The sequence below is a fragment of the Bos grunniens genome, chromosome 2 (assembly GCF_055505025.1).
Source record: "Bos grunniens cultivar Pamir isolate PY7600 chromosome 2, Bosgru_T2T1.0, whole genome shotgun sequence".
NCBI classification, from domain to species: Eukaryota; Metazoa; Chordata; class Mammalia; order Artiodactyla; family Bovidae; genus Bos; species Bos grunniens.
In genome coordinates, this window is record NC_141166.1 from 73,271,825 (window position 1) to 73,299,721 (window position 27,897).

At 42.2% G+C, this 27,897-nt stretch overlaps 1 long non-coding RNA gene across 1 annotated transcript; it reads right to left on the reverse strand.

Annotated features, from left to right (window-relative positions):
• Positions 1-3,228: 3,228 nt before the first annotated feature.
• On the reverse strand, positions 3,229-23,187 carry LOC147378230 (uncharacterized). The gene is made up of 2 exons (XR_015151534.1): positions 22,973-23,187; positions 3,229-3,558 (listed from the first exon to the last, which is right to left on the reverse strand). It is a non-coding gene; the product is annotated as an uncharacterized LOC147378230 (long non-coding RNA).
• Between the last annotated feature and the right edge of the window lie 4,710 nt (positions 23,188-27,897).

The following is a 27,897-nucleotide window of genomic DNA, read 5'->3' on the forward strand; positions in this document are numbered from 1 at the left end:
GCTGTGCCCACAGATCGGTAGGCTTTGGACAAGGAAAGAAAAATGAAATGCTGCTTAGATTGGGACAACCTGGTTGAAGATGTAGAGCTGGGTCAGCAGAACATTGAACTGGGGCTGTGAAATACCCAGCTGTTTTCGTAAAGGTTCCTGCGGGAATAGCCCCTGTGCACGCCTGCTCAGTCATGTCCAGCTCTTTCTGACTTCATGGACTGTGGCCCGCCAGGCTTCTCTGTCCATGGGATTTTTCAGGCAAGAATACTGGAATGTGTTGCCATTTTCTCCTCCAGGGGATCTTCCTGACCCAGGGATCAAAACTGCGTCTCTTGCATCTCCACTGGCAAGCAGATTCTTTGCCACTGCGCCACACCAAAGCAGAATTCTAAAGGGAGCCTGCTGTTGACATTACCTCCGTGCCTCTGGCGGGCCCTCCCTCCATGTACAATGCCTCAGAAGACTCCTGTTATGTCTCTCCACCACTGCCCTCCTTGCCCTGTCTCATGTTCAGTTTTCTTGGGACATTTTCATCTACTAGGAATGTTAAATCAACTCATTAAGTTATCCATGGCTAAAACAATATGGTAAATCAATTATATGTCAACAAATATTTTAAATATGCCAAATAAAAACTTTTAAAGATATTCTTGGCTAATCCATGTTTGTTTATACACACATATAACAACACACATTGTTGTTGTTGTTGTTGTTGTTGTTGTTTAGTTGCTAAGTCTTACCTGACTCTTTAGGACCCCATGGACTGTAGCCTGCCAGGCTTCTCTGCTCATGGGATTTCTCAGGCAAGAATACTGGAGTGGATTCCCATTTCCTCCTCCAGGGGATCTTCTCAACCCAGGGACTGAACCTGTGTCTCCTGCACTGGTAGGCAGATTCTTTACCACAGAGCCACCAGGGAAACCCATACACAAATCCATACATAGACACAAATCACAGATCTATCTATCTATCTATATCTATATATATATATTTCACATATGCATTCAAAAACACACATATGTACACACACACATACATTCCCTTTTATGAAAGAATTTTTTTTTTTTTTTTTTGCTTTAAATCAAAAGTGTGGGTATAACTTCAGGTGTCTGAAAATCTACTTAACATTTGACTATATATATCTAAAATCACTTTAGTTATATCTCTAATAATCCAAGTGAGGATAAATTATTAACAGAGATATAAATCAGAGACCTTTTTTCCCACAAAATAGTCCCCTGAGGCTTTTCAAAAAGTCCCTGCTTAGTAAGAGACTTGAGTTCTGGTGTGAATCCTGCCTCTGGGAAGTGTTATGAAAATCCCTTGTCTTAGCATCCTTGCCTTTTTCTGTCCTCTCAGACTGGTGATGCCCTTCATGCTGGATATCTCAGTGTGCCCATCATATCTGTTCTCCACATCTCTACCATTTTCCCTGCTAAATGGTTTCCTTGCTCTCTGGCTTCTAGCTGGGTCTGGCTAATGGAAGCCATGGCAGGAGAGCAGAGCAGGAAGAGGGAGAAAGATCAGGGTAACTCACTACTTCCCTGCTCTTGCCCATAAGAGTCACAGATCCCACCACCACCTACAGAGGGTAGCATCTTGGGAGGCCCTCTGTCTCTGAGCTCTGGTAGCTGCTGGTACCTCTCCTTCAGGCATTCTAGCCCCAGGTACTGTGATACCCACTATGGTTTTCCTACACCCAGCTCATACCTTTGAAAAACTCCCTTTATGAAACTCTCTTGGATTGCTGCCATTTTTCTTGCTGGGCCCTGATGTACACCCCATTCATTACTTGTCTGCTTACTGGCTCACTCCGCACTCAAGGGAAACTGCTCTGTGTAACCATCCATACCCCTAAAAGCCATGCATTGTCCTGTGTGCATTTTCTGCTCGCCCTAGCCACAGCTGACCAGACCAAGCCTGGTCACCCAACAGAAGATCCTATTGCAGGTTTGCAGGTTACCATATCTGAGTTCAACAGATGAACTCAGCTAAGCAGATTCTTCTCTTAGGAACTGAGAACTGAGAGACAGAGACAACAGGGCAGCCACCAATGAGAGTCAGGAGGCAAGCTTGGGGAAATATTTACGGCCATATGCAAATATACGTTAGGAGGCAGCGATGCAAAGAAAGGAGAGAAATTAGCAAATGCACAGAGAGGCATAGATTAGCTGAGAGTGAAAGGGACTGCTCCCCAATCCTGCCTCAGATTCTTAATTTTCATGGCATTTCACCTTCGTGAAGTCCAGCCAGAAACTGTTCCTGAACTTGAACTCCCATGAGACCAGCTCATCGGTACAAAGACACCCCTTTCTTTGAACTAACCTGAGTGTCTACTGTGTGTCAGGTACTGTACTAGGCACTGAAAATAGGGATGAACAAATCAGGCAATATCCCGGCCCATAGGAGGTTTATGTCTTGTGAGTTGTTGGTGATAAAATAGTGTGGGACAAGGCAGTCGGTTCCTGAACGAAAAAACGTTTTTTTCTCTTTGCTCAAAGGATGCTTTGGACTCATGGATGAGGAAAATGAGACCTAAAATACTTATGGAAAGATGCACTTATTCTAAGATGTGACATCAGATCACAGATAACCTGCTGCTCAAGTCCATGAGGTTTCCAGTCCATCAGACTGTCTCCCAATAACTCTAAATTTTGTTTCTAGTTTTATTATTATTTCTTTATCATCACCAGCTCACCCAAAGATGATCTGTAGCAATAAAACCTCAGCAATGACTCTCCCTCTGTTCTCAGGGCTTCTGATGCCCAGGGACAATTCTCTGCTGCTGAACATCCTTATCACAGAGATAAACCTGGTTAAGTTGGATGACTTTCCTATTTCTGTTCACATCCACTGTCTGATGATGTTTCAAAAATAAAAACTCAGGCAATCAATAGTTATATTGTGGCAGTATCAGTTCTGGCTGAAAGGTCTGTATTTTTGGATGTAAAAGTATTTCAAGGGGCAGTGAATATTTTGAACACTCTGGGAAACTGGGGAAGAGTTTCAGGTAACAAATGCCTATTCAGGAACTGAGTATAAAGTCCTGATAGATGGCTTAAGTTTGGTGTCCAATAAAGATAAAGGAATAAAAGAAAAACCTTTAGCTTGCATTAGGCTTCAGGGTGGGCTGGCTAGTAAAGCTTAACTGAGGCACAGCGAGCTGTACAAAAAGGGGTACATTATACAATAGAAGCTTGAGTGAATAGGCATCACCAATAAAGCAAGAAAGAGAAATTGAAGTAAATTTTGTACTGACAGACTTCATGATTTACAAGCTTTTGACTTTTCTCTGAAATGAAATTGCAAGTTTGATTCTTGTTTTTGCTCTTTGGCTTTAAGCACATGTCCATCACTTTTATTAAATATGAGCATCTCTTCCTCTGTCATGATTCCCGTTTCCAATATTGGAATCTCCTCCATTGCTTGACATTCATTTCACTCTGTGTTTCTTTTTAATTAATTATTTTCTACTTAATAAAAATCCTTTCTCACTTGCTAAAGCATCATGTAGAAGACATGTATTATGTATAAAATGTGGTTCTGCTGAAACTTTCCATCTTTGACCTGAAATGAGAATAAAAACAGGTTCACTGAATACAGGGGAATATTATATTCACAGAGAAGTTCTTAGATACTCAACACAAAATCAACTTAATAAAATGAACTGTGGTTGGTAAGAAGTCACTTTAAATAATGCATATAATGAAAGAAAAAACTTAAATGTATAATAAAGATGACTGTATTGTCAAAATTAAGCTAGGCTAAATATTGAATAATAACAATAGCAGCAAATACTATGTACCATGGCACAATTTTAAGCACTTCATGTACATATTTTTTAATTCCCTTTTTTTTTGTAATTGAGGCATAGTTGTACAATTTTATATGTTACAGATGCGCAATATAGTAATAACAATTTTTAGGATTATAGTCCATTTATAGTTGTTACAAAATATGGTCTATATTCCCCATGTTGTACAATACATCCTTGTAGCACATTTTATATCTAATAGTTTGTACCAATTATTCCCCTACCTCTGTGTTGCCCCTCCTCCCTTTTTTTCCCCACTGGTAAACACTAGTTTGTTCTCTGAATCTGTGAGTCAGCTTCTTTGTTATATTCAAAGTAGTTTTTAGATTCCACTGAGTGACTTCACTTTCACTTTTCACTTTCCTGCATTGGAGAAGGAAATGGCAACCCATTCCTTGCCTGGAGTGGGTTCTTGCCTGGAGAATCCCAGGGATGGGGGAGCCTGGTGGCTGCCATCTATGGGGTCACACAGAGTTGGACAAGACTAAAGGGATTTAGCAGCAGCAGCAGCAGAAGTGATATCAGACAGCATCTGTCTTTCTCTGTCTGACTTATTTCACTAAGCATAATGCCCTCCAAGTCCATCCATGTTTCTGAAAATAGCAAAATTTCATTATTTTTTATGGTCAAATAGTACTCCATTGTGTGTGTGTGTGTGTACACATATATACATACCCCATCTTCTTAATCCAGTCATATGTTGATGGATACTTAGGTTGTTTACATATTTTGGCAATTACAAATAATGCTTCTGTGCACATCAGGGTGCGTGTATCTTTTAAAATCAGTGTTTTTGTCTAAGTCCTTCATGTATGTTAAAAAGCACTAGCACTTTAGACATATATGTACGGTCATATATATGGACTTCTCTGGTGGCTCAGATGGTAAAGCATCTGCCTACAATGCGGGAGACCTGGGTTCGATCCCTCAGTTGGGAAGATCCCCTGGAGAAGGAAATTGCAACGCAGTCCAGTACTCTTGCCTGGAAAATTCCATGGACAGAGGAACCTGGTAGGTTACAGTCCATGGGGTCCCAAAGAGTCGGACACGACTGAGCGACTTCACTTCACTTCACTTCATATATGAACTAATTTAATCATTACAAAAACCTTTGTGGTTGGTACTACTATTATCTCAATTTTACAGATGGAGAAACTGAGGCATAGTGACGTTGAGTAACTTGCTCATTATCTCACAGATTGTGTGTCAGAGCTGGTATTTAAACCCAAGCAATCTGACTTCAGGAACCATGCTCCTGATTGCATTAAATCAGTCATTAAATATTTCAGGACTGTTTCATGAGTCCTGCGTTTTCAGTACCACCTAGGCTATATTAGTCAGTTTTCACTTCAGAAACAGACACCTCCCACTTACTAGCAGCTTACTGTGTTGAATGTTTATTTCTTGCTCATGTTACTTAAGGGCTGTGGGTTGACTACAACTCTGATTGATTCTGCTGGGCTTGCCTCAGCTCCACTTAGCTCAGCCATGTGTATCTCCTCCCTGTAGGACGAAGATGAATGAGGAGCTCCTCCTGGGACATGCAGTGGGCAGGAATTGCAAAGCAGTAGAGGGAGGCTAAGCAGAACACACATTTACTGACTCTGCTTGAACATAGCAAATGTCCAGTCTACTTATCCCACTGGCCAAGGTAAGTCATGTGACCAAGCCCAAAGTAAATTAGGCAAGGCTTTCTACTTCTCCCATGGAAGGTGTAAGCTAATCACACAAAGGGAGTGAATAGCTGGGAGCAATAATCCACCAGCTCAATGGCTCATCACCTTGCCAAATGATCTCTCAATTAAATTAAGAAAACAAGACTAGCATAAAAATAATTATAGGATTATGCATGATACAGTTGTCCTCACTTTGCATGGTACCATGTTACGTGGAGCTTGTACACATAGGAATCTTGTCCTTGCTTTGCAGGATTCAGTGGGAACTGAGATTTGACCATGTAGTACTGTATAATATGAGGACTGCCTGTACCTAATAATACTTAATAAATGCCCAATTCTAAAGTGGGGCCTCAGGGCAAGTTCTCTTCAGGGCATTTCAAAGGAAACCCAAACCATGCTTGCAAGGCTCTAAATCACCAGGGCAAAAGACCACCTTCAGATTTCATCTCCATTTTTACTACCCCAAGAGCTTCGCACATGCTTTTATCACTGCCTAGAGTCCTTCCTCCCCTAGTTTTCATAAAGCTTACTCCTTTTAAGCATTGAAACCTCAGCTTCAAGTTTATGTCTCCAGAGAGCCCTTTCCTGACATGTCAACCTAAATTAACCTTCCACCATCCTATCACTCTTGGGACCACTAACCTAACGTGTTTCCTACACAAGTTTTATAACTGTTTTATGTTCATGGGGTCAAAAAGAGTCACTCACAACTTAGTGACTAAACAATAACCACCACCACTGAGACTCTCTTATCAATAAATGTGTTTACATGCTAATGGTTTGCCTCTTTCATTGGAATGTAAATTCCAGACAGTAAAGAACTTATCTGACTTATCCTCATTCTATCCTGACTGCCTAGATCATTGGTTGGCACAACTTGGACATACAGTAATTCTTGTGGAATGAATGAAAAAATGTGGAGAGGGGCCAGATTTTCTAAGGACTTGAAACCATGGTTTGGAGTTTATGCCAATCAATTTGACAATTATAAACAATCATGCTACTGGTCTTTCTTAGCCCACTCACGTCATTTCCAGGCCAGGGAACACCAGCCCAATTACCAGTTCTCAACCTTGGCTACACTTTGGAATCAACTGGACCATGGGGGCAACTTTTTAAAAACCCTACTGCCTGAGCTCTAACCCGTAGGAATTCTGATTTAATGGGTCTAGGCTAAGGCTAAGATGTAAGAGCTTTAATGATCCCCAATATTCAGCCAAAATTAAAACCCACCAGTTTCAGTAGTACTGGAAGTATAGGAGGGATTCCAAAAATGCTTTCAGGCTCATTATGCCTGATTTGAGCAGTTGGGCTTCATTTTGACACTGCCTGACATGGAGAAGGTGCTCAATCAATATTTGTTAATTGGCTTTCTAGTAGATATTTAATGAATGAGTGGATGAATGAATAATTGAATGATTTAATTAAAGCCTATAGGAGATAAGCAGAGTTCAGCATGGATGAAAGTAGTTAGATGATGCTCCGTCACAGGCAGTGGGCAGGAACTGAGCCTGACGTCCACTTCTTTTTGTTATAAAGCATTCCAGAATCCAGGGACATCCAGGTTAGAATGGGCTATGGAAACCATCCAATACAGTCTCTCATAATATTATTCCAGTCACAGATCCTTTAGAATTAGATGAAGGTTTTGGATACTCTTCCTCCAAAAAAATTCATCCAACATCCATACTTATATATCTAATTTTAGTGGGTTCAACAAGCTCCTAGGCAAGGGTTACCTAAGCTAAAATCCTAATGTTCCTAAGCTCAAAATCCCCATTAGTAGAAAATGAAGACTCAAAGATGACAACTGGCCGGCCAGAGGCCCACCCCAAGACAGGGACAGCAGCTGGATGGAACCTAGTTCCCACAGCACTGAAGGTAGCTGCCAGTGTGAACTTTACAGATCCTCTGAGGACAAAGTTAAGAGGATGAATTTGTAACTAATTATTTTGTGTTTCCTCCTCCCTTCCCTTGACATCTCAAATCTCACACACCATAAAATTCCAATAGCTAATCTAACTCCACAGCTGTGCCACCTCATTAAAAAGTGAAAATTGAAATTCTAAAGCAACCAAGTCTTCCAAATCTACCATGTCTTCACGCCAATCTCTGAAAATAGAGCAGTGGGAAATGGCCTCAAACAGAGCCCAGAAACCCTGAAATGAGGACCAGCCTGTGACCAGTTCCTAGAGCAGCCGACTCAACCAGTCCACATTTGAGAACACACATGGCTGAGCTGATGAAGAATTCCATCATCCAGATGTCAGGACAAGTGACACCAAGAATAGTCCTGGTAGACAGCTGGTTAGCATCTGAATGAGAAACGAGCTTAGAAAGTAACAGAAACAACTGAGGTCAAATGGCTCATGGACTTTGCTGCTGCTGCTGCTAAGTCACTTCAGTCGTGTCCGACTCTGTGCGACCCCATAGACAGCAGCCCATCAGGCTTCCCTGTGGACTTTAGGAGTAGGATAAAACCCAGTGTCTCCTTGCTCTGGCTGGAAGTGGGTCTTCAAAGCCTATGGCAGACCAGAAGTGCTTAATGATGGCTGCCTGAGCATGAGGAAGATTTACTGAGGCTTGCGTCAGTGAAGTCAGGCTCATTTCTATCTTGGCAAAGGACAGGAATGCAATATACTGTCAATATTTTGAAGCATCTGGGAGTAAATCATCTAATATCTGGTTCTTTCTCCTCCTCCCCTGTTCTGTTGCTCTTCTAGAGAGTCACACTTATTACCAGCACCTCCTCCAAGGCCATGGAAAAGAACAAGACCCAAATTAATCAGTAGGTTAGGTGTAAGAACTACGAAGGAAGAGCTGGTGAGTTTGTCCAAAAGAGCACTCGAGAATGTCACCTCAGCATGTCTTCTAGTTAAGATGTCTTCTTAACTAAGTACATCATTAAGACTCAAAATAAAAAATAAAATGGTCAGACCTGTGACCCATCCTGCACAAGAAAGGATCCATAGAACATTTTAAAGGAACATGGCAGATATGTTGTTGATAACCTTCTCCTCCCAAATGCTCTTCACAACTACATCAAGCCATGAGTCAATCATCTAAGACTCCATTTTCTATATCCAAAACTTCAAAAAATTATTTTTTTTTTATTTTAACCAACAGAGACCTACTGTATAGCCCAGGGAATTATTATCTTATAATATTTTATATTTTGGAAAAGAATCTGAAAAAAAGAAACGTGTGTGTGTGTGTGTGTGACTGTATGTTAGTCACTCACTCATGTCGGACTGTTTGCAACACTTTGTCTGTAGTCCGCCAGGCTCCTCTGTCCATGGAATTCTCCTGGCAAGTACATGGGAGTGGGTAGGCATTCCTTTCTCCAGGGGATCTTCCTAACTCAGGGACTGAACCTGGATCTCTGAGCAACTAGAGAAGAATTGATGTTTTTGAACTGTGGTGTTGGAGAAGACTCTTGAGAATCCCTTGGACTGCAAGGAGATCCAACCAGTCCATTCTAAAGGAGATCAGTCCTGGGTGTTCATTGGAGGGACTGATGTTGAAGCTGAAACTCCAATACTTGGCCACCTGATGTGAAGAGCTGACTCATTTGAAAAGACCTTGATGCTGGGAAAGATTGAGGATGGGAGGAGGAGGGGATGACAGAGGATGAAATGGTTGGATGGCATCACCGACTCAATGGACTTGGGTTTGGATGGACTCCGGGAGTTGGTGATGGATAGGGAGGCCTGGCGTGCTGCAGTTCACGGGGTCACAAAGAGTCGGACACGACTGATCGACTGAACTGAACTGAACTGAACTGAAGGTGTGTATATATGTGTAGGACTGTGAAGAAGGCTGAGCGCTGAAGAATTGATGCTTTTGAACTGTGGTGTTGGAGAAGACTCTTGAGAGTCCCTTGGACTGCAAGGAGATCCAACCAGTCCATTCTGAAGGAGATCAGCCCTGGGATTTCTTTGGAAGGAATGATGCTAAAGCTGAAACTCCAGTACTTTGGCCACCTCATGTGAAGAGTTGACTCACTGGAAAAGACTCTGATGCTGGGAGGGATTGGGGGCAGGAGGAGAAGGGGATGACAGAGGATGAGACGGCTGGATGGCATCACTGACTCGATGGACGTGAGTCTGAGTGAACTCCAGGAGTTGGTGATGGACAGGGAGGCCTGGCGTGTTGCAATTCATGGGGTTGCAAAGAGTCGGACACAACTGAGCGACTGATCTGATCTGATCTGATCTGATATATATGCTGCTGCTGCTAAGTCGCTTCAGTTGTGTCCGACTCTGTGCAACCCCGTAGACGGCAGCCCACCAGGCTCCACCGTCCTTGGGATCCTCCAGGCAAGAACCCTGGAGTGGGTTGCCATTTCCTTCTCCAGTGCATAAAGGTGAAAAGTGAAAGTGAAGTCGCTCAGTCGTGTCCGACTCCTAAGCCTGGCAAATCCCATGGACAGAGGAGCCTGGTAGGAAATGGCAGCCCACTCCAGGGTTCTTGCCTGGAGAATCCCAGGGACGGCGGAGCCTGGTGGGCTGCCGTCTATGGGGTCGCACAGAGTCGGACACGAGTGAAGCGACTTAGCAGCATATATATCTAACACTTTGCTGTACACTTAAAACTAACACATCATACATTATGCTTTAATTGAAAAGTTTTTGTTTTCAATAAATTATTTTCAACATGTGTACCTTTTAAATAATTAGTTCCACAAATTTGTTTCCCTGTCTCTCATTCCTTAATGACATGAAACTTGGGATTGAATTAAATAATAGTACACGGTCATTAATACACTAGTGAACCCAATATAACATTAGGTGACTTGCAGCCACTCCACAGGGTAGACTGTAGGTCTCAGCCCACAGCTAAGTACACCTTTCATTGAAAATAGCTGAGCTCCTAAATATGACATGTAGACAAAGTGTGTAATACTTCACGAGTTTTAAATATGAAAACTGTTTTGTCAACCTGTCGAGGTATGTAGATCAAGCATGTCCATTCACTGTATTAAGAGGTCAAAGGTTCAGGCAGGAAGACAGTAAGGAAGGATGCTTGGTTAAGTGGAAAACCAGTAAATGTAAATAAAAATTTTTATTGAATTGTAATGTACTATATTGTGTTAGTTTCAAGGTTCTTAGCATCAGAACCTTATCCTGTAACTTGGCACATGTATCTACTTTATTAGGAGATGTTAAATAGAAACAGGGTTAGGACCTAGAGGTGTTGGATAGGGAGGAGGATAGGAGAGAGGTTTAAGAGGGAGGGGACATATGTATACCTATGGCTGATTCATGTTGTGGTTTGAGAGAAAACAACACAATTCTGTAAAGCAATTATCCTTCAATTAAAAAAAAAAAAATAGTAAGCCTCCACTGGCTGAGGCCCAAGATCCTGATGTTTCTAAGGTTTCATTTATCACCTACCATGGCCAGAGGCAACTTCTCTCTAAAGGTCTGAGGCAACCAGGAGAAATCCCTGCTTTGTAAACACTTGCTAAGGCTTTGGGACCAAAGTTCAGAGTCACCTTTACCTGGTAAGCTGCCTATGCAAATAGGGTATGAGAAGGGGTTGGTTCACCTGAACTACAGGCTACTCCATGGCTGCTTACCCCTAGACCCTACCCCAGTTCGTTTTCAACTTTCCAATGGTAAGTTCACTTTCAGCTTTCCAACGACTTCAGAATGCACCCCAGGAAGAGAATTCCAAAAATGCATTTGCTTAAGGAAGTCAACCTTAAAAGTTTTCATCATAAGAAAAAACGATAGCTATGTGTGCAGATGGATGAGAACTAGATGGACTGTGGCGATCATTTCACAGTATGTAGAAATACCAAATCATCATGCTGTATACATGAAACTAATACAATTTTACATGTCAATTATATCTCAATTTCTAAAAATAAAGTTTTGTCCCTCATCATTTTATATAGCTTTCCATTTTTCTCCTCCTCCTCCTAAAAGTTCTTCCCCAAGAGAAATACCTTCATACACATCCCTGAACTTGGAATTTGTTCTTAACCCATATCACAGCCCCTCTCCATGATGGCGCTCTTGGAAATGGGTCATCACTGATAGTGACATTCCATATAAAAGCTTGTAGCAGTGACTTGAAATAATAAAATTTGGCCCCATCGCCCCCAAACATGAGTCATAACTTCACTTTTTGTTTATTTTTAAATTGGCATATAATTGCTTTACTATGTTGTTGTGTTAATTTCTGCTGCACGTGAATCAGTTATAGATATTCATATATCCCCTCCCTCTTAGACCTCCTTCCCATCCCTCCATCCCACCTCTCTAGGTCATCACAGAGCCGTGAGCTGAGCTCCCTGTGCTATACAGCAGCTTCCCACTAGCTCTCTATTTGACACATGGTTGTGTATAACTTCACTTTTAAACCGACATTCATACATAAAACAATTGGAGTAGTGTAGAGTTTCCTGAGAACTATTGTTTTCCAAGTATAGGCAGTCACAATACTTCTGAAAGGCACAGAAAAAAAAAAAAAAAACAGATCAGCAAACTAGCCATAATCATAGGTTTTTCAAATCCCTGCAAATTGCTATCTAGCCTTCAGGCTGAAAAATATTCTGCAGAAAAGCAGCCATCCTTATAATCTTTGCATAAAGAGTCCAGTTCACCCACAAAAGATAGCAGGTGGGCATTTTCACCCTAATTTTCTCATTCATGGGAGACAGTTTCAAAACCCTCTTTTACCCGAGTGTTCCCTCCTGATATTTATCTGATGTGAATGTCAGGAATAGACTAATTAATGTAGGGAACCTCAAGGAGATCTCAAGGGACAACAGTATCTGAAATATCTGAGGAGCCTACTGGCCGCCCTGCCTGGTGAGGATGCTGAGCATCCTGTTAGTGTCCTGTTAGTGACAAGCATCATTAGACATTCCCTACTTTGGCATCATTTACGTTCAGGCAGAAGAGCGGAACTTTCAGAAGGACAGACACTGATTCCCTGTAGTTTAAAGGAGTGAGACATTATGCAGCTCTCTCATTTGAATTATGACTCAGAGATAAGCATTTCCTCTCTGCGATAAGAGTGGAGGTCCATAGTAGTCATAGAACTATTTTCCCGAAAAAGCTCTCATTTGCATGCTCAGCAGCTGCTAGGAGAGATGCGAGCAGCTGGCTGGGGTCTAAAATGAGCTGGACTCACAAGCTTCAAGGGAAGACTTGGAGGCATGGCCACTGGGAAGCTAGTCACTGATTAGACACCAACATTAGTCACACTGTTAATCTCCACTGGTTCCAGGATCCTGCTGAGACCCAAATGAAGCTGAGCTGAGGACATAGCTAAGCATGCAATCTGAGAGGGAGAGTAACAAATGTCAGCCATTTAGGGGGACAATTTTTTCCTACTTGAAAAACAGAGCAGCCAGTGGGAAGGGAATTATTTTGTAATGAGAACAGCTATGTGCAGGCTTCAGATTTGGAAACAGGAGCAGCTCCCTCACCTGCACGTCCAGCCAGGACATCAGACATCAGAGTGAGTTCTGTGTACTCTGCTACAGAGGGTCCTGAGGGAATGAGTGACCTGAGACACCAGCATCACAGACGAATTGCTACAGTGAGGCCAACTGATCCCATGTTTCATTTCCTTCCTTTTCCTCCAGTCTGCCCTCCAGGGGGAAAAGGGCACGATGGACTCCTGGCAAAATAAAAAGGGCAGGTGTGGATGTTCAAGGAACAAGGAGCCTGACAAAATATTGGCTAGGAGGGTACTGGTCAGAGATGGGACCACATGAAATAAACATGAACTGGGCAGGGAGTCAGGGGACCCAGAGAGTGGCTAAGAACCTAGTCCATGGACTGTGTGAATAGCCACAAAGTGGGTAAGCTGATGTCAGTCCTGATGCACCAAGGCCATGAACAAGCAGGAACTTAAGAGCAAAATACAGGGTTTGAACTGGAAAGAACAAAATCTGAAAAGAAAGCAATGTGACCAGAAGCAGAGAGAGACATAGGCAATTAGACAGGGCAGGCAGGGCCAAAGGCCTTGTAATTCATGAGTACATCAGAGTGCTCTTTGCATGTTGTTGTTTAGTCACTAAGTTATGTCCAACTCTTGTGCAACCCCATGGACTGTAGCCACCAGTCTCCTTTGTCTGTGGGATTTCCTAGGCAAGAATAGTGCCCAGATATTTGGTCAAACATTATTTTGATGTCTCTTTCAAAGTAGGGTGATTTTGTCTGAGATGAACATTTAAATCAGTAGACTAAGTAAAGCAGATTGTTCTCCCCTAATGTGGGTAGACCTCAGCCAATCAGTTGAAGGCCTGAATAGAAGGAAAATCTTACCCTGAATAAGAGGGCATGCCTCCAGTCTAACTGCTTTCAAAGTGAGACATCAGCTTTTTCCTGCCTCCAGATTTGAACTGAAACATTGGTTCTTCCTGGGTTTGAGCCTGCTGGGCTTCAGAATGAAACTACACCATCAGCTCTCCTGGGTCTCTACCTGGGTCTCAATCTAAAGACCTTGGAACTTGACAGCCTCCATAATTATGTAAGCCAATTCCTTACAATATGACATGTATACAGCCAATAGGATGTACTGTGTGTATGTGTGTGTGTATGTGTATATGTATGTGTATGTGTATGTGTATCTGTATCTGTATGGAGGACTTCCCCAGTGGCTCAGTGGTTAAGAATCCCCTGGCAATGAATGAAATGAAGGAGACTCAGGTTCAATCTCTGGGTCAGGAAGATCCCCTGGAGGAAATGGCAACCCACTTTGTTATTCTTGCCAGGAAAATCCCATGGACAGAAAAGCCTGGTGGGTTATAGTACATAGGGTCGAAAAGAGTCAGACATGACTGAGCGACTGAGCAGCAGCAGCAGTTCTATAGATACGTGTATATAATACATTCTATTGGTTCTCTTTCTCTGAAGAACCTTGGTGAATACAATAATATTACTACCATTTATAAATAAATCGACTGAGATCTAGAGAGATCAAATGACCATTACAAGGTCACAGGAGAGTTAATGGCAAAGAAGACTTGAACTCCACAGTCTTCTAACTTGAAGCCATGTCAACTTGTTCTTTCCTATAGCCTGGATAAGATCATGGTTAGATATAGAATCCATTGGTTTAATTTTTAATTGACAGAGCTTATTTTTCAGAACAGTTTTAGATTTACAGAGGAATTGATCAGATAGTACTGAAAGTTCCCAACTACCTCCCACATCCAGTTTCCCCATATTATTAGCATCTTACATTAGGATGTTACACGTGCCACAACTAATGCGCTAAGAATAATACATTGTTATTATTACCTAAAGTCCATACTTTGCTCAAATTCTTTAGCTTTACCTACTGTCCTTTATCTACGCCTGGATCCCATCTAGGACACCACATTACATTTAGTCGTCATATCTCCTGAGGCTCCTTTACACTGACAGTTTCTCAGACTTTCCTTGTTTTAGATGACTTTGACAATTTTACTAGAGCTGGTCAGGGATTTTGTGGAATGCCCCTTTATAAGAACCAGTCTGGTGCTTTCTCATGATTAGACTGAGGTAATGGGTTTGGGGGAGAAAGATCACAGACATAAAATGCCATTTTCAGCACACTGTATCAAGTGTGCACACTATCAACATGATTTATACAGTTGATGTTGACCGTGATCATCTGGCTGAGGTAGTATTTATCAGTAAAGTTATTTCTTTTCCCTCCCATCTTTCCATACTGTATTCTTTGGAAGGAAATTACTATGCACATTTAAGGTATGGGGAGTTATGCTCCTGTAGGGTGGAATATGTACATAATTTATTTGGAATTCTTGTGCACAGGAAAATGGCTTCTTCTCCCATTTATTAATGCATTGTGATCTGGAGGCTCCTGGATATATATATTTATGTATAAGGCTGCCCTGGTGGCTCAGATGGTAAAGGGTCTGCTGCAGTGCTGGAGACTCCAGCCCTGGGTTGGGAAGATCCCCTGGAAAAGGGAACTTTGGGTTATGACCCAATGTTACTTTAATTTGTCACTCAGATTGTTCCAGCTTTAGCCACTGGGGGTTCTTTCAGTTCACTCCTGTGTCCCTTTGACATACCGGACAAATGATACCCCACCAATGAGTCATCATTTTGTTTTGTTTTTGTTTATTGACTTCCTTATTTTCTGGCTCTACAAGATGCTTCTGGTTCATTTGCATATCTCCTGCCCCAATCCTAGAATCAGCCATGTCTTCAAGGAGCCCTGGTTACTCTTAGAGAAAGATATTAGAAACCAAAATCTGGACGCTAGTTGTGCTCATTAATTACTGGCCTTCTCAGTGGGCAGAACAAATATATGTGTATATGTGACTTTGTATAAACATTTCTATATGTAACTACCTATGGCTCCTTTAAGTTAACATTAATTCTAACTGATGTCTCTATCTCTAGTCCACATGAATCTTTCTTCTTTTACGATTTTTGTTGAGATATAACTGACAGATAACATTGTCTTAGTTTCAGGTATACTACATTCAGTTCAGTCGCTCAGTCATCCAATTCTTTGCAACCCCATGAACCATGGCACTCCAGGCCTCCCTATCCATCATCAACTAATAGAGTTGACACAAACTCATGTCCATTGAGTCAGTGATGCCATCCAGCCATCTCATCCTCTGTTGTCCCCTTCTCCTCCTGCCCTCAATCGTTCCCAGCATCAGGGTCTTTTCCAATGAGTCAGATCTTCACATCAGGTGGCCAAAGTATTGGAGTTTCAGCTTCATCATCAGTCCTTCCAGTGAACACCCAGGACTGATCGCCTTTATGATGGACTGGTTGGATCTCCTTGCAGTCCAAGGGACTCTCAAGAGTCTTTTCCAACACCACAGTTCAAAAGCATCAATTCTTCAGTGCTCAGCCTTCTTCACAGTCCAACTCTCACATCCATACATGACTACTGGAAAAACCATAGCTTTGACTAGATGGACTTTTGTGGACAAAGTAATGTTTCTGCTTTTTAATATGCTGTCTAGGTTGGTCATAACTTTCCTTCCAAGGAGTAAGCATCTTTTAATTTCATGGCTGCAATCACCATCTGCAGTGATTTTGGAGCCCCCCAAAAAATAAACTCAGCCACTGTTTCCACTGTTTCCCCATATATTTGCCATGAAGTGATGGGACCGGATGCCATGATCTTCGTTTTCTGAATGTTGAGCTTTAAGCCAACTTTTTCACTCTCCTATTTCACTTTCATCAAGAGGCTCTTTAGTTCTTCCTCACTTTCTGCCATAAAGGTGGTGTCATCTGCATATCTGAGGTTATTGATATTTCTCCCAGCAATCTTGATTCCAGCTTGTGCTTCATCCAGCCCAGAGTTTCTCATGATGTACTCTTCATATAAGTTAAATAAGCAAGGTGACCATATACAGCCTTGACGGACTCCTTTTCCTATACTACATAATGATTTGTTATTTGTTTATATTGTGGAATGATCAGCACAATAAATTTAGTTAACATACATGACCACAACTAGTTACAATTATTTTCTTGTGATGAGAATTTTTGAGATATACTCTATTAACAACTTTCAAATACAAAATACAATAGTGTTAACTACAATTACCACACCATACATTATATCCCCAGAATTTATTTCTTTATAACTAGAAGTTTGTACCTTTGGACCACCCCACATGGATTCTAACATCCCCTACTCTTGCTTATCTATAAATTCCCACTTCTACAATGAGAAAACTTGATCCCACCATCCACCATCCATTTGCTTAATTGGTCCACTCCACTATACATATATAGCAGTATCAGAATTGTTAACCTGTACCCTGTGGAAAACTGGCTTTATTAACTAAAATATATCTCTTATGGGCAATTCCTTTTGCCTTTAGTTTTACAGACTCCATTAATTTCCAAAGTGACTTAGTTCAACACCTTCCCCCTGAAACTCCTTCAGTGGGCTGTTTCATACATTTGTGATACAATTAGATTCTTTTATTATAGGATACATTCTTTCCTGAAATCCTCTGACATTCTGAACTGGTTTTAAATTTGTGTGCATTAAGATTCACTCATTGTTCCATAAATTTCTTTGGGTTTTGACAAATGCACAATGTCATATCCAATATTACAATATCATACAGAGTACTTAAACACGTAAAATAGACACTCTTTGCCTTCCTGGATTGCCTTGTCTTCTGCTCCAGACTGAGGAGCCAGCAGTAGGGAGCACAGACTTGATAAGAAGTGTACTATTCTCCCTGTAATTTTCCTTACTCACTGCTGCTGCTGCTGCTGCTAAGTCACTTCAGTTGTGTCCGACTCTGTGCAACCCTATAGACGGCAGCCCACCAGGCTCCCCCATCCCTGGGATTCTCCAGGCAAAAACACTGGAGTGGGTTGCCATTTCCTTCTCCAATGTGTGAAAGTGAAAAGTGAAAGTGAAGTCACTCAGTTGTGTCCCACTCTTAGCAACCCCATGGACTGCAGCCCACCAGGCTCCTCCGTCCATGGGATTTTCCAGGCAAGAGTGCTGGAGTGGGGTGCCATTGCCTTCTCCACTAGCAGAGCTATTTGGCCACTCTTGGGTTGGCCTGGGCTTGGGAGAAAAGGAGGGAACACAGTCATCTCTGGCCAGCACACTTGTGGAAGGCCATGAGCCTTCTGGATGTGTGCCATTGCAAAAGTGCCAAATCTCCCATGAGGCACTGGGAGAACGTGTTCCATGCTGGAGGCTGGGGTCCTCCTACCTGCAGCTCCCCTGCCACAAATGACATCTCTCCTAGCTATTCACTTCTGATGCTCCCTCAGCTCCTGGCTTTCTAGGGTTCTTCTTCTTGTTGGGAATTATCTCTCCCTTCCAGAGGGTCCCCTTGTGTAGGATAAGAAAACAGATGCCGGGGCTTCCCTGGTGACTCAGTGGTAAAGAATCTGCCTGCCAAATGGGAGATGCAAGTTCAGTCCCTAATCTGGGAGGAATCCCACATGCCACGGAGCAACTAAGCCTGGGAGCTGCAACTACTGAGCCCACGTGCTGAAACTACTGAAGCCCGAGTACCCTAGGGCCTGTGCTGTGCAACAAGAGAAGCCACCCCAGTGAAAATGAGAAGCCCAGGCACCGAAACTAGAGAAAAGCATGCGCAGTAATGAAGACACAGAACAACCAATCAATAAATAAAGAAGACAGATGCCTGATTCTTTTTCAAAGAATTCACATTAGACCCACAGGAAGTACATACCTACAGAGTGCGCTGCACCCCCTAGACTGCAGGGCGTTTCCAAGACCAGCTTGACTTTTACACCACATGATACAACTCTAAGTTTTACTGGGTAGGAGTTAGATGCCTCATACATTATATAAGTTAGATGGCCTCACATCCCCTACTTCCAAGAGATGAATAAAAAGCTCTCTAATTATTTTTCTTAAAGTTGGACCTAGGTTGAAGGAAATCTCCACACCCACCCAGCCTGCCCTCCTTCCCTCCCCAGTCAAGATGCAGACAACACACAAGACATATGGCCTGCTCCCTCCTTGTGAAGTCCCAGCTCCCCTTGCAGAGCTTGGAGGTGGGTGATGAACTAGTGGCTGATCCTCATTTCATCATCTCAGTGATGTGGATACCTCTCATCCCCAAATTGCCACTCTCCAAACCTCAGAAGTTGGCCAAAAAAAAAAAAAAAAAAGGACAGGAGAAGCCAGAAAAATACACCATTGAGGACGGGTGGTTTTCCCCTAAGGAAGTGAATATTCCTACCCTCAAGCTTCCTAGAAAGAAGTCAGCCTTAAGGCAGGAAATGAAGAGTCCTGGATGGGACTTCAATTCAGGGAAGGAGATGTCTTTTCTGTTTCTGGTTTTCAGGGCTACTGAGACCAGAACTACCTACTAGTGTAGGTGGCGGCCAGCATCCAGGTGGAGAAGGGCTCTGCTCCTTTGTGGGAAAAGAAGTTCACGTTCAGGGACCCTTCGGGTGGTGCTCGTCTGGTAAGAGCTACTATTTCCTGCTGAGGTACGTGACCCACCTCAGTTCAGTTCAGTTCAGTCGCTCAGTTGTATCCGATTGTTTTTGACCCCATGAATTGCAGCATGCCAGGCCTCCCTGTCCATCACCAACTCCCAGAGTTCACCCAGACTCACGTCCATCAAGTCAGTGACGCCATCCAGCCATCTCATCCTCTGTCGTCCCCTTCTCCTCTTGCCCTCAATCCCTCCCAGCATCAGAGTCTTTTCCAAAGAGTCAACTCTTTGCATGAGGTGGCTAAAGTATTGGAGTTTCAGCTTTAGCATCATTCCTTCCAAAGAAATCCCAGGGCTGATCTCCTTCAGAATGGACTGGTTGGATCTCCTTGCAGTCCAAGGGACTCTCAAGAGTCTTCTCCAACACCACAGTTCAAAAGCATCAATTCTTTGGTGCTCAGCTTTCTTCACAGTCCAACTATCACATCCATACATGACCACTGGAAAAACCACAGCCTTGACTAGACAGATCTTTGTTGGCAAAGTAATGTTTCTGCTTTTCAACATGCTATCTAGTAAGGTCATAACACTTCCAAGGAGTAAGCGTCTTTTAATTTCATGGCTGCAGTCACCATCTGCAGTGATTTTGGAGCCCCCAAAAATAAAGTCTGACACTGTTTCCACTGTTTGCCCATCTATTTCCCATGAAGTGATGGGACCAGATGCCATGATCTTCATTTTCTGGATGTTGAGTTTTAAGCCAACTTTTTCACTCTCCTCCACCTAGTATAACTGAATCTCCAGCTTGTGATCAAAAGGAGCCTGGTGTTGGCTGTGCAGTGGGAAATCCAGAGAAAGATCTCTTACACACTTGGAAAGCCATGGTAACACGGAGGTAATGACTTCTCTCTGCCCACTGCCCCCATCTGAGGCAGGACTGGTGGTGGCAGCAGAGGGCACCAGCAAGGGTCACCAGCAGAGACATGGCCAGATAGCAGAATGAGGAGGCCGGAGTGGAAGACACAAGCTGGCAGTGATCTAGTAACAAGGTCCCCTGAGACAACACCAGGAAGGGTTTCCAATAATAGGCTGGGGAGAGGCAAGCTGGAGGTCAGTCTCCATCTGAGTATAATGAGTACAAACCTAACCTTGTTTAGAAGCAAGCACTGGGAGTCCCAGACCTACCAGTTACAGCAAAAATATTGTCAAGAACTTTAGGCCAGAGACTAAAGCTATGTGGACTCTTACTCAGCTTGCAAAAGTGAAATTTCTGTTGCCTTCTGTCTGTCTTTTCTATGAGGATCAGCAGTAAACTCTTTAAGCACAAAGTGTTTCTTAGTTTTTTGGGGGGGCAGTAAAATAAGCTAGAGGGAAAATCAAGGAGACAGAGCTCTCTGTCAATCATTTTATCAGGGAAAAGGACTCAAAAATGTAGGTAAAGAAGGGGCTTCATCACAAAAGAGTGGAAAGTGGCTGTCCTCAAGACAAAAAAGAGAACGTGAAGAAGACGCTGGGCCTGAGAAGGCCCCTATTTCCTTCAAGAGGAAGTGTTTTTTAAAAAAAATATCCTCACTGAGGAGAAAAGGGACCCCTCTTACACAGTTGGTAGGAATGTAAATTGGTACAACCATTATGGAGAAGTGTATGAAGATTCCTTAGAAAACTAAAAATAGAGCCACCGTATGATCCAGCAATCCAACTCATGGGCATATATCCAGAGAAAAACAAAATTTGAAAATACATGTACCCCAGTGTTCATTGCACCACTATTTACAATAGCCAAGACATAGAAGCAACATAAATGTCTATCAAAAGATGAATGGAAAATGTGGTGCACATATACAATGGAATATTGCTCAGCCATAAAGAGAATGAGATAAGGCCATTTGCAGCAACATGAATGGATCTAGAGATTGTCATACTAAGTGAAGGGAGCTAGACAGAGAAAGACAAATATTACATGATATCACTCATATGTGGAATCTAAAATATGACACAAATGAACTTATTTTCAAAACAGAAATAGACCACAGACATAGAAAACAAGCTTATAGTTACCAAAGGGGGGAGGGTTGGGAGGGATAAACTAGGAGTTTGGGTCTAACATATACATACTACTATATATAGAATGGATGAACAACAAGGACCTATCCTATAGCACAGGGAGCTACACTCCATAGTTTGTAACAACCTATCAGGGAAAAGAATCTAACATATATATATATAACTGAATCACTGTGCTGTACACCTGAAACTAACACAACATTATAAATCAACTATGCTGCTGCTGCTAAGTCACTTCAGTCGTGTCTGACTTCCTGCAACCCCATAGATGGCAGCCCACCAGGCTCCGCCGTCCCTGGGATTCTCCAGGCAAGAACACTGGAGTGGGTTACCATTTCCTTCTCCAATGCATGAAAGTGAAAAGTCAAAGTGAAGTCGCTCAGTTGGGTCCGACCCTTCACGACCCCATGGACTGCAGCCTCCCAGGCTCCTCCGTCCATTGGATTCTCCAGGCAAGAGTACTAAGAACACCATCACTCCCCCACCAAAAAAAAAAAAATCTGGGTTTTACAATCTGGCACTTCAAACTTAGCCACCTACTTCTGAGGCCTATTAACTACGTGTCTTTGGGCAATTTGTCTTTAATCCTCAGCTTTAAAATGCAGCTAACACTATCTATCTACCATCAGAGTATTACAGATATTAACTGATATAAAACATGTAAAACACTTGGAACAGAGGAAGCACTCAGTAAAAGGCAGTTTTTTAAAAAGAAAATTATTCTATTCAATATGCCCTAGGGATAATACTTACTTCAGACAGTGCATTAACAAATGCTCTTAATGGAGATCTGAGATATCCAGAAAGAATTTGCAGTTTTGTACATTAAGTCTTCAGCAGGTTTCCAGAAAATTCATCTAATTAGAAGGTTTTTTAAATGACCATGAGCTCTTTGACAGCCTTATCAGCAAAAGTTAGGGTCTACATCCCTCTCTCCTATGTCTTCCCAGGCTCATAACTGCTTCCACGAATTCAGTATGGCAGAAATGATGCTTCAAGACTTGGGTTGGGTCATCAAAGCTCATGTACCTTTTACCTACTTTTCTTGGAATGCTCACTCCAGGGAAAGTCGGCCACCGTGCAAGAAATACAGCTATCATGAACCGTCATTCCGATATCACATGTAGGGTGTCGATAAACAGCCATGGCTGAATGACTAACCCAAGGACAGTATTAAATGCCACCCTGTGACTGAGTCATCCTGAGCATCCCGCCCAGTTGAGCCATCAGATGACAGTAACTTCAGGCAACCTTTGTAGACAACCACATAAGAGGTTCTAAGTGAGAGCTTCTAAGCCAGAAATATCTTGAATTTCTGACTCACAGTTTGGTGAGCAAAGTAAAATGGCTGCCAGTTTACATCACTAAGTTTTGAGACCATTTTTAGACATGCAGTGGAACCCTTGAAAACTCTCCTACAAGATTAAGAACCCCACAAACACAGTGTTTCCAGATTCTTTCCAAGTTTCCCCAGTGCCTATTTGGTCAGTGCCTTCAGAACCCTAAAAATAAAACTAGCCTCATTCTCACCCCTCTTTCTGCTCCAGCTTGATCATTTTGATGTTGATGAACAATAATTCTGTGCTTCCTATGTTCCTCCCAGTACGATGAATGGCTCTCATCCTTCAAACCAGGACAGAGCGCCTGTGTCCACCGAAGGTGGGACTGTAGTCAGCAGGAGAGTCACAGACTGGCAGTCACAGCCTTCCCTTCACCAAGGCAGCAGCCCCTCTGTCAGCATCTGTCTGAGGGGAAAGTAGACCATTGTTGGAGTTTGTGAGCCACCAATTTGTCAATAGACATACCTTTGAAGGGAGGAGGGTGAGGCTGGAGAGAAGAAATACAAATCCTATTTTTTAATCCTCTGAGGTTGAATGTCTGTTTCACTGCTGTTAAGATTCTTGAGAGATAGAGCGTGCCTAAGAAAAATACCATGGCAAAGGGAGACAGTGCAAATTGGTTTCCATAGCAACTTCTCCGCTAAGAGTAGTGGTTCTACCCAACGTAGAGGGGAAAGTAGGAAGACTACAATATGCTCCAAACACTTGCATGACTTAATCTTTTCCTTAAGTATTTGACTTTATGTAACTTGTTTGTTGCACGTATTATAACTCTTACCAGGAGAGAGTATTTCCCTAGGATCCCATTTCTGAGGAATTCATGAAATATAGAGCTATACTGTGATAACATAATGACATATTGCACCCTATTAAAAGAAAAGAGTATAAAATGAGTCTTACAGGGTCTAGCTCCAAGATCTAAACTAAGATGTCCAATGTTGTTCTTGATTGAATATTGAAAGTTTACTTTGTACTCATTTTACTTATCTGAAAATGGATCCACTGATGTCTTCCTATTTCACAGGACTATTGTGAAGATTAATTGGACAAAATATACATAATTTTGTGTAAACCTAAAATACAGACACACTAGTAATCATAGCAGCAGCAGTAATAGTAGAAGGAAAAGTAATAACATTTTTAATGTTGGCAGAACTGGAACCCAGGTCTTCTGAGCTTACCATTGGGTTTTTTCCTACCATCCCCGCAATAGGAACTTTCCAGGTGATGCTAGTGTAAAGAACCCAACTGCCAAAGCAGGAGACATAAGAAATGCAGGTTCAATCGCTGGGTTGGGAAGATCACCTGGAGTATGGGAAGGCAATCCACTCCAGTATTATTGCCTGGAGAATCCCATGGACAGAGGAGGCTGAGAGGCTACAGCCCATAGGGTCACAAAGAGTCAGACATGGCTGAAGCAGCTTAGCATGCAGGCATGCATGCACAATGTAACGAAAGACACAAGAATCAAAGTGTAGTGAGGTATCAACCCCATCTCCTGCCATTTGCCAGAGTCTGTCCTATCGTTAGCAGTACTTATGTCTACTCATAGGGCATTTTAAACAACCCAGCTGTTATGACTCAAGGAATGATATATGGATTGGAACAAAAAAGAAAGAGAAGGTGAATTCCAATGAGGAAGAACAGAAAGTTGAGGAAGCATACTTTTGGTCCACGCTGAAGATCTTCACATTATACTTAATGAAATTTTTAAATAAATATTTTTAAAAATAAATGTTCTTTTGTTTTAGGTCTTTATACTAAAATAAATACAATATGGGCTTCAAAGTAATCACCTTGGGAGGCTGTGGTTTTCGTGCTCCTATTTTAAAACTGACTTCAGAACTAGGAACTAAGCTCTTTCACTTTAAAATTTAAAACTGTTAATGACCAAAATTGTGTTCTCTCTCCTGTTTCCCAAATCATTCACCAAATATGGCTATGAATTGCTTTCAGTTGTTTCCAAAAATCACAATCCTCCTCAAAGGATAAAAAGTCGTCACCACTGAAGATAAGTAAAAACATGTGCTCTGAATGCAATTAATTCCTACAGGAGCTCGAAACTGCCTTGAGCAATAAAGATATTGCAGGAATACATCCAAGATGATTACTTTGAAGTAGAGAAAAATCTAGATGAAAATTCCTAATATATTTGCTTGAAAAAACTAATTATTCTACTTTGTCGTTGGAACATGACTCATTCACTTATTCATCAAGTTGTTCATTCAACAAAGGCTGATTTTTCACCCCTCCTCTATAGGTACTGGGATATTAAGCTAAATACAAGACTGTCTTATCTATCTGCTGATGATTTTCAAGCTTTTATTTCCACCCCCATCCTGTCCTTGTTTATAGGCTCATATGTGCCTTCTGGAACCTCCACCTTGATATTTCATAGATGTTTCAGATTTTACATTTGAAACTTTATGTCTGGTCACCTCAACCTAGGACCAAAAAAAAAAAACTTCTTTTTGTTTTTCCAGTTAATCACTGGTGCACTAAACTGTTCTTACCAATAGAAAGTCCAGATGCTCCTTCTCAAGACCCACATTTACTGTGATTCTTTGATATTCTAGACCCTTTTTCAGACCCAGAGTCCATGTGACTTCCAAATGCCAAGTAGAGAGAGAACTGTAAGGTTCAATTTGACCACTGGCACCATCACTCCAAATGTAATCACAGAATCAACACTGGTCCCATTGAGGTCAGTGGTGATATGCTTTGAGTGATGCTTTTGGACACCTTGACCATGTTCTGAGCACCAAGGTGATCCTCCTGGCTTATGTTAGGATTACAGCTTGCTTTGCTGTATGATCCCCCGATCACCAAGCTTCTAAAGCATGACACCACCCCAGCACAGCCTGCCAAGGTCTACTGGCCTCAGCTACACACTGGTTCCTCTACATGTAAACACTTCGGTGGCCCAGACTCCCCTTCTCCTGTGGCATTTCTCTCTGCTACACTGTCACTGTAACTTTATCTCTATCTCTCTTTTGTATTAGAAGAGGACCTGAAAAATGCTGGTTTGTCAGTTCTCTGATTGCCACATTTTATCACAACATTCATAGCTAAGGACTTTGAATACTTGGTATATAACAGGCACAGTTACCATAATGAATGAAGTCAAATCCCTGTCATTAAGAAACCTAGAGATTATCTCTTTCTGACTTAACTTTACTCTGTCTGACAGTCTCTAGGTCTAGCCACATCTCTGCAAGTGGCACTGTTCCATTCCTTTTCATGGCTAAGTAATATTCCATTGTATATATGTACCACATCTTCTTTCTCCATTCCTCTGTTGATGGACATATAGGTTGTTTCCACGTCCTGGCTATAGTAAATAGTGCTGCAATGAACATTGAGGTACATGTGCCTCCTTGAATTATGGTTTTCTCCGGGAGTGTGCCCAGGAACGGGATTTCTGGGTCATATGACAGTTTTATTATGAGTTTTTTAAGAAACCTCCATACTGTTCTTCATAGTGGCTACATTCATCTAAAGGACACCACTAACAGTCAAAATAATAAACATACCAGGTGCTTCAGCAAATAAGGTATTGCAAAAATAAGAGGAAGGGTATCTACAAAGATTTCTATGACTGAAGAGTTTTCTAGAGCCCTGACTCTGAACTGTTCCTTTTGGGTTCAAACCTTTAGGCTTGTGGTCTTTGAAAAGGGCAATCTTAGGAAAATATTCTGATATATCAGAGTCATTTCCCTAAGCCAGAAAACTTACAGAGATTCCTGTAGGATCTGAGAAAAAAGAGCTACTGTGACCTTGCTCTCCCCTTTTCTGGAGCCTTCAATGTTCCCATTCCTTGTTCTTTTTTCTCCCCTGTGAAATAATTTAATCCTATATGTGCAAAAATCACTTGTCAAAAACCTGGCATATGCAAGGCTCAGCGCTCCTATGGGGGATTATACATAACCAGAGGAGCTATCAGTTATAGACAGTAAGTGGATTAAAATTTCTGTAGCCATAAGCAGCCTCTGAATCAGCAAATTCTGAATTATCAGCTGTCAGATGGCAGAATGCTGGTGAACTAGGAGAGCCCAGACATCTGCAAAATGACTCCGATCTGGGTAGACACCAACATTGATACCACTTTAGAAAGGAAAGCACTCATTTTTTAAAAAAAATTTTGATTTCTGTGTGCTGAACTCACTCCTTTGACCACAATCAGATTTTTATAATATGAGTAGTTTAGGCTTAATACATGTGCTTCCCCAGTGGCTCAGCGGTAAAGAGTTCACCTGCAATGCAGAAGACCCAGGATCAATCTCTGGGTCAGGAAGATCCCCTGGAGGAGGTCATGGCAACCCACTCGAATCCTTGCCTGGAGAATCCCACAGACAGAGGAGCCTGGCAGGCTACAGTCCACCAGATTCCGAAGAGTCAGACACAACTGAGCACACACGCACTCACAGGCTTAATACACAGGCACAAATACACATGAATCTGTTTCACACCACCTTTAGAGATGCCAGGAGACTCCCTTCAATATCTTCAGGAAGGTAGGAAACAGCACCCTGCCCCCACGCCGCCACCCCCCGCCCCGACCTGCCACTCACTCAGCTACAAGAAGGGAAGCTCAGTACAAAATGACCATGTCCCGGGTAGCTGCCATGGCTTAGAAATTATTGCAGGGATAAAAAACAGTGGAGGAAAAGGTAAGATGGACAGTCAGCTTGAGGAGGAGTTAACCCAAGGTTGCACTATAATTAGGCAACACAGGCGGCCAATGGAGACATGTCACTTAGGAGAGAAGTACAAGCACACTTGATCAGAAACACTACAAAATAACTGGATTGCTGAAGAGGGCACATGGGGAAATCATTCTGTATAGATTAAGATGAGAAGACACTTATCTATAACACCAGTGCAGGGAAACACATAACCCATTGTATTCACTCTTGCATTGCCATGGTTTGGAAAATCAAATGTCTGAGCCAGTCCAAGGTCCCAGCAGGACCTTGAAAAAACATTGAAACGTATATGTGTGTTTTCATTACAGGGAACACACAGGTAAGAACTCGTGGACAGAGAGGGAGGCAATCCTAGGTGGAACAACTCTCATTCAGTCACTTATTCATGCAGCAAACATTTACTGATGTC